General features: G+C 45.8%; 1 non-coding gene across 1 annotated transcript; it reads right to left on the bottom strand.

The window, feature by feature from the left end:
* Window positions 1–9,335: 9,335 nt before the first annotated feature.
* Window positions 9,336–9,442, bottom strand: LOC115801965 (U6 spliceosomal RNA). The gene has a single exon (XR_004022342.1). It is a non-coding gene; the product is annotated as a U6 spliceosomal RNA (small nuclear RNA).
* Between the last annotated feature and the right edge of the window lie 3,566 nt (window positions 9,443–13,008).

The raw sequence follows: 13,008 nt of genomic DNA, 5'->3' as shown, positions 1-13,008 counted from the left end.
TGTCTATTTCCACACATTACATCGTGCTTTCAGCAGCCCCCTTGGCAGGTGTTGCCCCCTCCGTTTCTAGGCTGGAATGCTGAGGATGACAAAGCTTAAACCTACTGCTCAAGTTAACCTCCAGGAAGTGACCATGCTGGGATTCCACCTCAGCCTTGTCTGAGTTCTTTCTACAACATCTCCTCATCTCAAGACCAGTAACCCCAGCGTAACAGAAGAAGGGAGGCAGGAAAAAAAGCCAGGGTATAAGTTAGGAAATGCACCCACCAGCCTGCAGGGAGACAAAGATTTTTTTAAAAACCTCATAAGTTATAAAAATGAGAAAAAGGGAATTGTAGTTTATTGCTAGGTGCATAGCACTCAGCAAATCTGTGAGGCAAGTAATGGATTATCACACTCATTGTGGAAATAAGGAAAAAGGTTCAGAGAAGTAAAGCAACCTCCCTAAATTTATATGGCCAGAAAGTGGCAGAGATCCAGTTCAAATGCAGGCCTGTTTGATTCTAAAATGTTTGTTTTCCTCTGCTGCCTCCAAATCAGTTCATAGGGGATTGTGGTGGGCAGAATAATGATGCCCTTTTCACAAAGATGTTTACCTCCTAATCCCAGAACCTGTATATATGTTACCTTACATTGCAAAAGGTAACTTGCAGATGTGATAAAGTTCAGGATCTTGAGATGGGGAGATTATCCTGGTTTATCCAGGTTGGCCTAATGTAATCACAAGAGTCCTTAATAAGTGAAAGAGGGAAGGAGACAGGAGGGTCAGAGTCAGAGAAGGAGATGTGACAACAGAGGCAGGTGCCACAGCCAGAGCAAGATTTGCAGATGCAATGCTGTTGGCTTTGAAGACGGAGGAAGGGAGCCCGAGCCCAAGAATGCTGGCAGCTTACAGAATCTGGAAAAGGCAAGGAAGCCAATTCTTCCCTACAGTCTCCAGTAAGAACACAGCCCTGCCAATACCTTGATTTATAGCCCAGTGAGACCCATTCCGGACCTCTCTTCTCCATAACTGTAAGATATTAAATATGTATTTTTTTAAGCCCCTAGGTTCATGGAAATTTGTTACGGCAAAAATGGTAAACCAATGCAGGCATATAATGGATCGTACAGGACATCACTAGATTACTTGTGAGAAGTGGATTTGACTTCGGGGAAGATCGTTTATTCCCCACCAAAAATGAAGAGTCTTGGATTCGTTGCCTTTTTGTATTGTGTTAGGGTCTACAACACTATGTACGGAACCATCAATAAGTTAAACATTCAAAAAAGAAAAAACAACTTTAACTGTGAAAAAGGATACATTTTAATGTACAAAATTACACAAATTATACATTTAACTAACATAGAAAAATACATCTTGGTAACAAGAGAAAATGCCAGCCTATTTTACACAAGATTGAGCAATCATTACAAATCTTGAAAACACAGAAATGAGTATTGAGTCCGATTCACAACTGGTCGGGAATCTGATGGGCATCTCCGAGGACTGATTGCTCTGTTCATTTCACTGCAGGCAGGAGTCTGGGGACAGCCACTGCTCCAGGACCCAAGGGAGGGTCCCACTGCAGAACATCCAAAAGGAAGTGGGGTCCGCCTATGTTGCCAGACCACTTCCATGTGAACCAATGCTTCTAACCGAGGGGAGGGGCAGAGCATGGACTGCCAAAATTCTGACCCGGTGTTGATTGATAGAGATGTATGATATAGGAGTCCTTTTAGATTCATGCAATTGCAAGGTGTCTAGTTATTGTGCATTCGGGATCCAGGAGGAAAGTACACAGTTTCCAAACTGATGTCTGTGCTTCACAGCTTTCATGTGATATCTGCCCAGGATTCAACCTGGAAGAGTGAGGAGACCGGGGAGGTTCTGCCAAAATGAACTCACAAGCCATGTTCATCACCTTTGCCAGGGACACCCAAGTCCCTTTCCTGCTTCACCAGCAAATTTGGTTGTGCAAATCTGAACACTGGGAGATCATCTTAGTCACCCAGCCGAGGTTGGTGGTGCATGTCCCACCATGGCACTGAAATGTGTCTGGACGATTTTCAAAACGTTGAGGGAAGGTTCTCAATGTTCACAGAGCACGAATATGTGCTGAGTGCTTTTAAAAAAAAACCTGTGCTCTCTCATTAAGGCTCACACCTTCCTTAACGTTTCCCTGGAGGACATTGAGACTGCGAGAGGTAAGTATTCCGTTCAAACTTGCACAACCAGTTGGTGGCAGAGTCATAGTTCGAACCCCAGGTATCTGGCCCATAACCCATTCTCCAATGTCTGTGACAGGCAGAACTTGTCCTTGTCCCAATGTAAAGTCTAATAGTTAATAGTTATAACATTGCTGCCTAGATATTTATTGTCCCCATCACTTTCAATGTCCTATTTGCAAACAATGTGTTATATCACTTTACTTTAAAGAAAATATTGATAGAGTTGATACCGAGTTTTCAGCACATTCGTCTTTCTCTTCCCTTATTCTGCCACCATATAAAGGTATCTTCAGTCTACCTTTGGGCATAGCCTGATAATGTTTTTCAAAGACAAAAAAAATTGTTATTAAAGCAAACCTTATTTTGATGGTATCAATTCCCGCATTAGTCTTCCCACGACTCTATGTAATACCTTTATGCCAAGGATGCAGACGTCAGATTGGACGGGAGCTGTGCTTGCTGAAACCAGAGTAGGATTTAGAGAAACGGGATAAAGCAAGCCCAATCCTTCCATCCTAAGCCTATTGACTTTTTAAAAGCAGTTTTAGACCCAAGGCATATACTATCTTTTTCTAGAAACTCTCACAAAACAGGAAAGAGGACCTAAGACATCCACAAACCCCAGGGCTTTCTTCTTCTCTGCCCATTAAAGTACCAGAGAATTTCCAAAAAATTTATTTCAGAGCCAGGTAGGAACCCAGCTGGCCGTTGGTGCAAATGCCTCATAGAAATCTGTTTCTATTTGCTTACACAACTGGTCAATTTATGTATCACACCGGACTTAGAATATCTACTTCTGGAAGATTTCAGGATTCAAGCAACTGTACCCAAGAAATCTCCTTTGTGTGCCTATTGCATCACTCAATTGTATAATCTGAACTTTCGTGTAACCATGCCCTGATCAGCCCACCAAGTGCTTGGCATCCAGCTCTGCTTGCAGTGGAGCTGAATGCTACAGCATGCTACGCATTTCATTTTCATAGGTCCGCTAGCTGCTTAAAAGGTGAAGTTACCACGCTGACGCATGGTCCAAAATATTCCAAAGATGAGAACTATCTTCCTGTCAACTCTGAGGATACGTTTCTTTCCTAGCAAGGAACAAAAATAAATGAGTCTGACAAAAAAGAAACACACAATGGCATCTGGGAATTTAATTAACACACGGGATGGGAGAATGAAAAGGGACTGTGAGGCTATAGTGTTGTGGTTCTCTCCCTGGCTGCCCATTAGAATCACTGGGGTAAAGATCCCTGCCTGGGACCCACGCAAGACAACCTGACTTAGGTGGCCTGGAGAGGGAGCTGGGCATCGGACTTCTAACTGCTCTCCAGGTGAGTCCAACATGCAACCAGGGTGAAGAATGATCACTACAGAGGGCAATCTTCTACTGGTAGCCTAGAGAGGGGGCGTGGCAGGGTTCATGCCACACCTGTCCCCTGACTCCCAGCCCAGAGCCCCTCCAACTGCAAGGCACTGTCTGAATACAGAAAAAGAGGCTGAATGTCTAAAATATGTCAGAAATGTCTAGCACCCTATTCTCCGATGTGGCTTGAGTTCTCAAGAAGTTTCTCATTCCAGACCTGGAATTTCACCCTGGAATTAAACAAGAGCTGTGAATCTCTTAAAAAATAGCTTACCAGCCTGAATGTAAAAAGCCACACTCAAGTCTGGAAGTTTACTCAACAAATTGCTGAGTAACACAAATAGAAAGAAAGAAACTCATCTTTTAAAGGACTTGGGCTCCCCGTCCTCTGCGATGATGGCTAAGTAAGCTCATACAGTAATCTCATCACAGAGTAATTCATAAACTCTTGATCAACTATGCTGCTTCATTTTCACACTGGGAAACTAAGGTAGGGAAGGCTGTGAAGGGGTGGATTTAAACTACAATCATCTCAGCCTAGCTAAGAAGTAAGTGAGTTTTCGTGATATCTTGGGATTCAGGGCTTCCCCAGGGCGAAACGTGGGGAAAATTCTTTGATAGAACAAATGTTGGTAAGTGATGACATGTGGATTGTAATCATTAGAAAATTAGTTTCATCAGACCCAGATCTAAAATTCCAAATCAGAAGAACGGGCATCGTGGCACAGCTGGAGAACCCTGTATGAAATATCAGAACCAGATTCGGCTCCATATGCCATCAAGAGGCTGTGCGACTATGGGTGTTCACTTAACCTCTCTGGGCTTCAGTTTCCTCACCTATCAAATGGGAAAAGGCAAGGTGCTACTGCTAAAGTCTCTAGCTCTAACAATGGATGCTTCCAGTTCTGTTATTTTAATTACTGCACTACTGGCCTACCTGGGAAGGGCAGAGCCATCAGACCACGTGGACTCTGTGTGTCTTTGCTTCTGCCACACCTCTAGTGAACCTATTTTAAGAACACTGCCTAGCAGTTCATGGGGAAATGTTGCCATGCCAACTCGCTGGCTGTTGCTAATCACGATCTATGAATGTGCAGTACAACCATCTGACAAGCAATTCTCTTCTTCCTTAGCCTGGATACCTCTTCCAAACTGTCATAAGACAGACCACCTTGTTCATAATAGCACACAGTAGGTACATAATGGATGTGCATTTAATTAATGATGTGAATTAATGACATGAAAGTGTATGTACCACACTGAAGTCTGCGAAGTGCTTTCCCATGCAGTGTATCTATTAACGCTCCCAGCAGGTCTAAGGCAGGTATTTTATTGCTCCATTTGCCAAGTGAGTAAACTGAGGAGGGGAAGTGAATTTCCCATGATCTCGGAGCTAAGAGGTTGCAGAACCCAGACTCTAGACCGGTGATTCTGTTTTAAACCCTAATCTCTCTCCTACACCAGGTAGTCTCTCATCTCTCCATCAGGTGAAGATCAAATCCTATATATTTATGCAGAACTTAAGAGCTGACCAAGGGCTTTTTCCATCCACCTTCCCGTTTCACCCATCCAAAGCCTAAAGGTAGAGAGGTGAGGCTCTGCCGGGGCCACACCTGGCCTCTTAGGTTTCCCAGGTACAGTGGGATGGATGGCTCCCCTCAGGAGGGTCTCACTGGCCCTGAAGTGACTCAGAGGCCCCTGGCAGGGACTCTGAGATGGGCCGAGGTAACAGAAACAGCACGGTGGGTAGAAAGACCCAGTAGTGGGTGACAGTAGGGGCTCAGGACAAGCATGCCTTCTGGGGCAAAGCACGTGCAGCAACAGAGATGAGCCTTGAGGGTGAAGCCAGGGCCCCTCGTAAAGCCAGCTCAGAAGAAGCACTTCATGAGCGATGATCGGCCGACTAACCTATTGACTGATATAAAACCTGCCCATGGGAACAGGAATTTGGTCTGTTTGTTCCCTGCTGTAACTCCAGGTCTGTAGTGGTCCCTGGTTGGATGAAGGAAGGAACCCCAGTGAGCGACACACCTCAACCCCAAGAACACACGAACCCGGGAGAGCTCCAGTGGGAGGCTAGAAACTACACTTTTTCCTCTTTTATTTTTTGGAAATATTCGGAAAACATGCCATATTTTCACCTGAGAGAGAGACTTCTGCTTGGGAAGGGAAGGAGGGAAACTAAACTCTATTGAGCGTCGACTCTGTGCCAGGCACCTTACATTTCTCACCCACCTCGTGCTGGGGGTCTGCAGCTCAGAGAGGCGGCTGACCTGCCAGGGCCCCCAGAAGGTAAAAGGCAGAGGGTAGGCTCTGAAATCAGGCGGAAGGACTCGGCAGCCAGGCTGTCCCGGTGACACCAGGACATCACATCTCTTGCTGGGTGTTGCTCTGCTGCTGTGGGGATTTGGAGCCCTTGAACGCAGCCCTCACCTGTTCCAAAGTAACCCGTGTGAAGCACCTGCTCTGTGCCGAGCCCTCTGCTGGGGCTCTAAGCTTCCCTGTCTCAGTTACTCCTCAGAATAAGCCCGTGGGGGAGGCATGGTCCCTTTTCCCATTTTGCAGATGAAGAAACAGACCCCCAAACCCTAAGCTGCCTGCCCCGTCTGTGCTGTTAATAAGCCCCTCATATCCCAACCCCACATTCCAGTCACCACGCATCCCCTTCTTTCTGTCTCAACGATTCCGTAAGGATGTCGGAGAAGGTTCCGTCTCTCCCATTTCCCTCCAAAAGAGGAATCTTAGGCTCAGAAAGGTCAAGGTCACAGGGGCAGGCAAGTGGCAGAGCTGGAACCAGACTCCGGTCCAAGCCTTCCTGGATGACAGCAGTCACATCACAATCCCGCCCATGAGACCTTGGGCACAGCTCACTGTGCCTCTCTGGTCTCTGTTTCTACCCATAACCGGAGGGTGCTGGGCAGACCAGGCAGGTGAGGTGGGGAGCGAGGAGGAGACCAGGAGGGATCGGGGGCCTGAGGCCCCCCAGGCTGTGTGACTGTAGGTAGGGGAGGGAGTGGCTGGCCTCATTCAGCTCTGTGTGGCCAGGAAGCTAGAAGCCCTGAGTTGCCAGATTCACTATTTTTCCAAAAGAAGCCAGAAATCCAGATATTAATGAGAAATCTCTTGGCTTTTAAATGTTACTTGCTAATTCCAATATTAACAAATTCCAATATTAACAAATACAACATAGGTATTTGTACCCCCATGTTCATGGCATTATTCACAATAGCCGAGAGAGGGAAGCAACCCAATTGTCCATCGACAGGTAGATGGATAAGCAAAATATGATCTACCCACACAATGGAGTATTACTTAGCCTTGAAAAGGAAGGAAATTCTGACACATGCTACAACAAACCTGAGGACATTACGCTGAGTGAAATAAATCAGTTCCAGAAGAAGAAATTCTGTGTGATTCCACTTATATGAGGTCCCTGGAGTCAACAAACTCATAGAGACAGAAAGTAGAAGGGAGCTTGCTAGGGGCTGGGGAAGGGGAAAATAGGGGATTAGTGTTTAATGGGGACAGAGTTTCAAACTGGGGAGATGGAAATGTTCTGGAGATGGATGGTGGTGATGGTTGCACAATGATGTGAATGCATTTAATGCCAGTGAACTGGGCATTTAAAAATGGTTAAGACGGTAAATTTTATGCTACACATGTTTTAACCTCAATTAAAAAACAAAACAAAAGACATAAGCTAAACAAGACATGTCTGTGAGCCAGATCTGGCCTGAGGACTATAGACTAGGAACTCTCTGAGGTCTGCCCTATGGGTTGTGGGACCTGTGTGAGCCCAGCCCTGGTTTTGCTGAGGTCCCAGACGTGAGGGCACACCCCACCCCCACCAGCTGCCTTCCTGCCATCAACCTCTGCTTCAAGAAAGAACTCAGCTAATCAGGTTGCACCATGCACAGCCTGCTTTTCGTTCGGCCTTTCTCGGGGTGCTAAGGTTTCAGCTGTCCCTGTTAGCCCCTTGGTTGCTGAATGAGGTGGCCTCACAGCCCTGCAGTTTACAGGGAAGTCTTTAAGAAGGGGCAAACCCTCTCGGTCTGAGCACAGCCACTGGGCCACAATGCTCTTTAACTGCTGGGCCAGACGAGCAGAAACAGGGCTGCAGTACTTCGGGCACTTTGGGGTGCTTTGGTTATTTGTGGGGGGTGGGAAATTCATGGACCCAGTGGCCTGAAGTGACTTATGTTTAGAAAAGAAGAAATCTCCGCTTATTCTGGAAGCAAGGAGGCTGGGTTCGGGACCTTCCCAGCTGACCAGAGGCTACCCCACAGAAAGGACCCAGATGATGTTCGCTGCAGCGGGACGAGCCTCCTCTGACGGAGGACTCAACGCACGGAGGGGCTACAGACTCATCAGAGGTCCAAGCAGGGAGGGATGCTGGAGGGCACGTGGTCACACCCATTTCACAGATGAGGAACTGAGGCCCAGAGAGGCCAAGGGATGGCCTCAAAGTCACTGGCCAGTTAGAGGCAGAGCTGGGTCTCCAGTTTCCTTAATAAGAGTCCTTCCACCCTAGACTAGCAGTGCTTGACGCTTGGGGGTCCCAGTCTCATTTGAGAATCTAGTGAAATCCATGGCCTCTCTCCCTAGGAAAGTGCTCACACACATACAATGTTTTGCACAGGCTAGCCCAGCAGGAGCTCTAGAATAGCAAGATGACTACTCAGATGTCTCTTAAACCATCATGCTGCCAGGCCTCACATCACCCATCTTGGGTGGCAGCTACGTAGAACTGTAATGAGTACTTACGGCAGACAGCCCTCCTGAGCAGACGTCAGTACATGAGTGAGAGAGGATGGAATCACACTTTACCAACAACAATGATCCCTGACACATGGGAACCATCTTAGAGTTCAGGGCACTTTCACAGCCATGAGCTCATTAGGTTGTCGGAAAAAAACTCTCAAGTAGGCTTTAGGCCCCTCAAACTGATGAAGAAGTGGAAATTCTAAGAAGGTTAGTAATCCGTGCAGGAACAAAGCTTAGGAGTGGCTGAGCCAGCCAGGACCTTGGGACTCCAGCCCCCGGCTCCTTCCGCCACTCTGTGCCAATACATACGGGCTTCTGACAGTTAACAGCCATCTCTTTGGTTCCCTGGTTGGTATTATACAGAGTAGAGACGTTGTCAAGAGTGACTTGAAATAGGAAGATGGTCGTTTGGCTTGTAGCTCAGCTCCCTGGAAGGGATCGCAAATCATGGGCCCACCTCGGCTCCGCTAGTCAGTTGGGAGGGATGTAAATATTTTCCAGTTTGGTGTGCTTGCCTCTGTGCTGTCTTCTTTCCTGCAACAACAACAACAACAACAACAAAAAAACCCAGGGAGATGAGTTCTTAAAGGGAACACACCAACCAGCATGGTATCTACATGAAGCCATCTGAACACATAAGCTTTTAAGATGCTGGGAGTCTCACATTCATCTCAATTTGTATTGGGTTTAAATCATGATATGTGTATACAATTCATAAGCTGCTCTCTCTAGAAAAGAACCTTAGCTTGGAATTAATAAACAATGCCCTCTTTATCTGGAATTTTAAAAATATTTTATTGAAGTATAGTAGCTTTACAATGTTGTGTTAATTTCTGCCATACAGTAAAGTGATTCAGTTATACATATATATTCATTTTCATATTCTTTTCCATTATGGCTTATCGCAGGTTACTGAATATAGTTTCCTGTGCTCTACAGTAGGGCCTTGTTGTTTGTCCATCCTATATATAATAGTTTGTTTCTGCTAATCCCAAACAGAAATATGGAACACTTCATTAATTTGCATGTCATCTCTGTGCAGGGGCCATGCTAATCTACTCTGTATTGTTCCAATTTTAGTATATGTGCTGCCGAAGCAAGCACTTTATCTGGGGGTGTTTTTGAACCTTGAAACAATATGGGAGTTTTATGTGAAGAAGTATTCATGTATATCTGTACAGAGAGGGTTTCTAGGTTTCGTGAGACTCTCAAAGGGGCCAATGGCCAAAAGAAGTTTAAGAACGACTGATCCAAAGGAAGAGGGAGATTGAGGCTCTCAAGGCTGTCTTCTTTCACCCATTTAACAAAGTTATCAGGCGCCTGCTGTATGTCAGCCTCGGTGCTAGGCATTGAGGTTACAGTGCTTGCTCTCTTGTGGTCAAGGAGAAAGAGGGCAACCTAAGAATCACCAAAGAAATGTTATGTCCCAGATGTGAAGGAGGGCAGAGTAAGACAACTGCAGGGTGTCAGGAAGGAACAATTTAGGTGGGGGACAGCAGGAATGTGAGGGGAGAGGAGCATTCCAGGAAGAAGACTGACACAGCCTGTGCAAAGGTCCTGCAGAGAGAGGAAGGGAGCACAGGGAGCCAGCGTGGACAGACCAGAGAAGTGAGGGGAAGCATCACAGGAAATGAGGTTGGGAAGGTCTGCAGTGTGGCAGACACTGGGATGGAGGGAAGTTGGGGGCCTCCGGTGTAGTGCTGGGACATGATAAGGGCTTAATTAATGAAGGACAAAAGGAAGGAAGGAAATGAAGAAGGTGGAGGAGGACTGCCTGGAGAAGGTGATATTTGACTGGCGTCTTGGAGATGTACAGGAGTCCTCTGGGCAGAGGAAACAGCTTGGGCAGAAGCCAAGAGGTGTCTTGGCTTCTGAGTGAACATGGGCTGGGAGGACTCAGCAAGGCAGATCAGTTTGCCAGGAGGAGTCTTCTTGGGTGTTGCCAGACCAATAAGTGTATTTGAGCAATCTGACAGTTTGCAGAAGGGGACCCCAGAAATATTAAAACCCTATCAAAGAGCAGCATCCCTTTGCAGTTCTATTGTTACTTCCATAATTGATTTCACTGAGTTGGGCTTTTAATGTTGAGGGTCTCTAGAGATGGATAATAATGGCTCACACATCGCTCACAGCCACATCCAAGATGAGGATGTTGGTGAGGACGCCAACCACAGCGTTACCCTGTGTGTCTCCAGTCTTGGGGTAAAGTCAGATCTCACTTGCTTAGGTTATTTATTTGTGTAGGTGGTTTTTAAGTCTGCTTTTCAAAATGTATTTACATATATCTTGTAAGCTGCTTTCAATCCTTTTATTTAAAGGAAATAAACAAGACAAAAATAAATCCAACTACAATCCTTAAGGCTTATAGGACCACTGGTACCGAAACTTCACTATACCTCAGAATCATATGGAGAGCTGTATAAGAATTCATTTTCCCAGGCTCAAGCCCAGACTTATGTAATCAGTACCCAGGAAATGAATCTCAGAAATCTGTGTTTTCACTGAGTCCCATGCTCATGCATTTAGCTGGGTGTTTTTTATACAGTAAGTACATGCATTAAGAACCTGGCATCTGGGTATCACTGAACTGGGTGATGCTCCAGTCTGAGGACAAAGCAGACATGTAAAGTTAATGTCGCTGGAATCAGGTGAGGGAGACCAAACACAAGAAATCATCATCTCTTGCCTACATCATGCACAAGGTTGGTGCCCAAATTCTTGCACTGATCTTGCATTCATCAGGAAATTAATGTAGGGCTTCCTCAGTGGCTCAGTGGTTAAGAATCTGCCTGCCAATGCAGGGGACATGGGTTCGAGCCCTGGTCTGGGAAGATCCCACATGCTGCAGAGCAACAAAGCCTGTGTGTCACAACTACTGAGCCTGCACCCTAGAGCCCATGAGCCACAACTACTGAGCCTGTGTGCCACAACTACTGAAGCTCGTGCACCTAGAGCCCCTGCTCCACAACAAGAGAAGCCACCGCAGTGAGAAGCCCACACACCACAACAAAGAGTAGCCCTGCTTACTGCAGCTAGAGAAAGCCCGTGCACGGCAACGAAGACTCAACACAGCCAAAAATTAAATAAATAAATAAATAAATAAATAAAAAGAAATTAACAACTCTTCCGGGATTCATGAACATGATAGGTCACCTCTGTAACCCATGTGGGTCACTCATAGATGATAATTCCTGATAAAGTTACATCTTAAAAATTACAACAATTACAAAGATACTCAACTCCTGAGAGACGATCAGATACAATAAATTGGAGAAATCTCTATTGGGGCATTACACAGAGATTCTAAAAAGGATTTTAAAATAAGAATGCTTACAATATTCACATATACATTCATGAATGAAAGTAGAGTAACTGATATGAGACCTCAATCAGCAGGTTAGACAGACACAGATGAAGAGAGATTTAATGAACTGGAAGATGAATCAGAGGAAATCGCCCCAAATTCAGCAGAGAGAGATAGAGGTGAAGGGGCAAAGGGAGTTACTCTAGATTGAGTGGTTAGAAATGGTCTTTTTGAGGAGGTGATATTTGAGCTAAGACCCAAATGACAAGAAGGCCATTAAAGAAATGAGAGTCAAGTGTCCTAGGCAGAAAGGGCAGATGTATAAAATGCTTAAAGTGGGAAAAAGCTTATCAGGAACAGGTTGATATGTTTGAAGAACATAAGCAGGTTGCTGTGGTTCCACCAGGTGAGAAGCCACCATGGGGAAGAGGAAAGTGTGATCCTGTGTGGCATGAATTTCAGCTCAGAAAGTGGTGGTTAGCAGGAAGCCTGTTTCAGCTGAGGGTAAAGAAGAACTTTCTAACACTGAGAGCTAACCACTCACTCACTCGTTCATTTACTCATTTGTCCATTCATTCAGTCATTTACTTGTTATCAAGTACCTACTCTATGCTAGACACTGTGTACAAGGCTATGGGGAATGTTGAGATGAATGAAACACATGTATCTTAGTCCTCAAAGGCCTCACAGTTGAGTGAGTAAAACAGACAGGTAAACTGTAAGGTCAGACAGAATGAAATGCTGGCTTCACAGAAATATCAGTGGCTGTGGAGAGTTAGAGAAAGGAGTCACGAAGGTGATCCACCTGAGATGCCAGGACTGCCTCTTGGGGGAAGAGTGTGCTCAATGCACTGCAGATGTGTGGATATCAGAGGGAACTACTGCACTTGGAGGAACACTTAACCAGCAGACCCTAAGTTCCCTTCCAATCCTAGAATCGATGATTCTATAAAACAACGACAGGCATTTACATGCCCAGAGGAGTTGGAGAGGACTAGGCTGCAGCTTCACCTCCTAGTCCGTTGGGGGAAGCAAATGTCTGAGCAGATAATGGTGGAGATCCCAGGCAGGGAGACAACCACATGACGGGGAGAGGGGAAGCCCTTGGGTATAAGAAAATGAGGGCAAAAATGGGGACACTAGTCCATGCCCTACTTAGTTCCAGACCTTTGTGAAGACAAGAGCTCCTCAATGAGAGAATGCACTCTGACAAGAGGGGCCCACACAGACATGACTGTCCTTGACACCATTCACTTAACACCCAAGGTCATGCAGCCTTTTTTAGGGGGATGTATAGATGAGATGAGAAAGTCATACTCAGGGACCACTGTGTCACTGTCCTTTCTCTTGCTCTGATCTGTAAATC

Source organism: Delphinapterus leucas, chromosome 5, assembly GCF_059928025.1.
Source record: "Delphinapterus leucas isolate spDelLeu-1000000601 "Yukka" chromosome 5, BTC_Dleu_Yukka2, whole genome shotgun sequence".
Lineage (NCBI taxonomy): Eukaryota > Metazoa > Chordata > Mammalia > Artiodactyla > Monodontidae > Delphinapterus > Delphinapterus leucas.
Note: the sequence above shows the minus strand (reverse complement) of the source record. Positions and strands in the feature narration are given on the sequence as shown.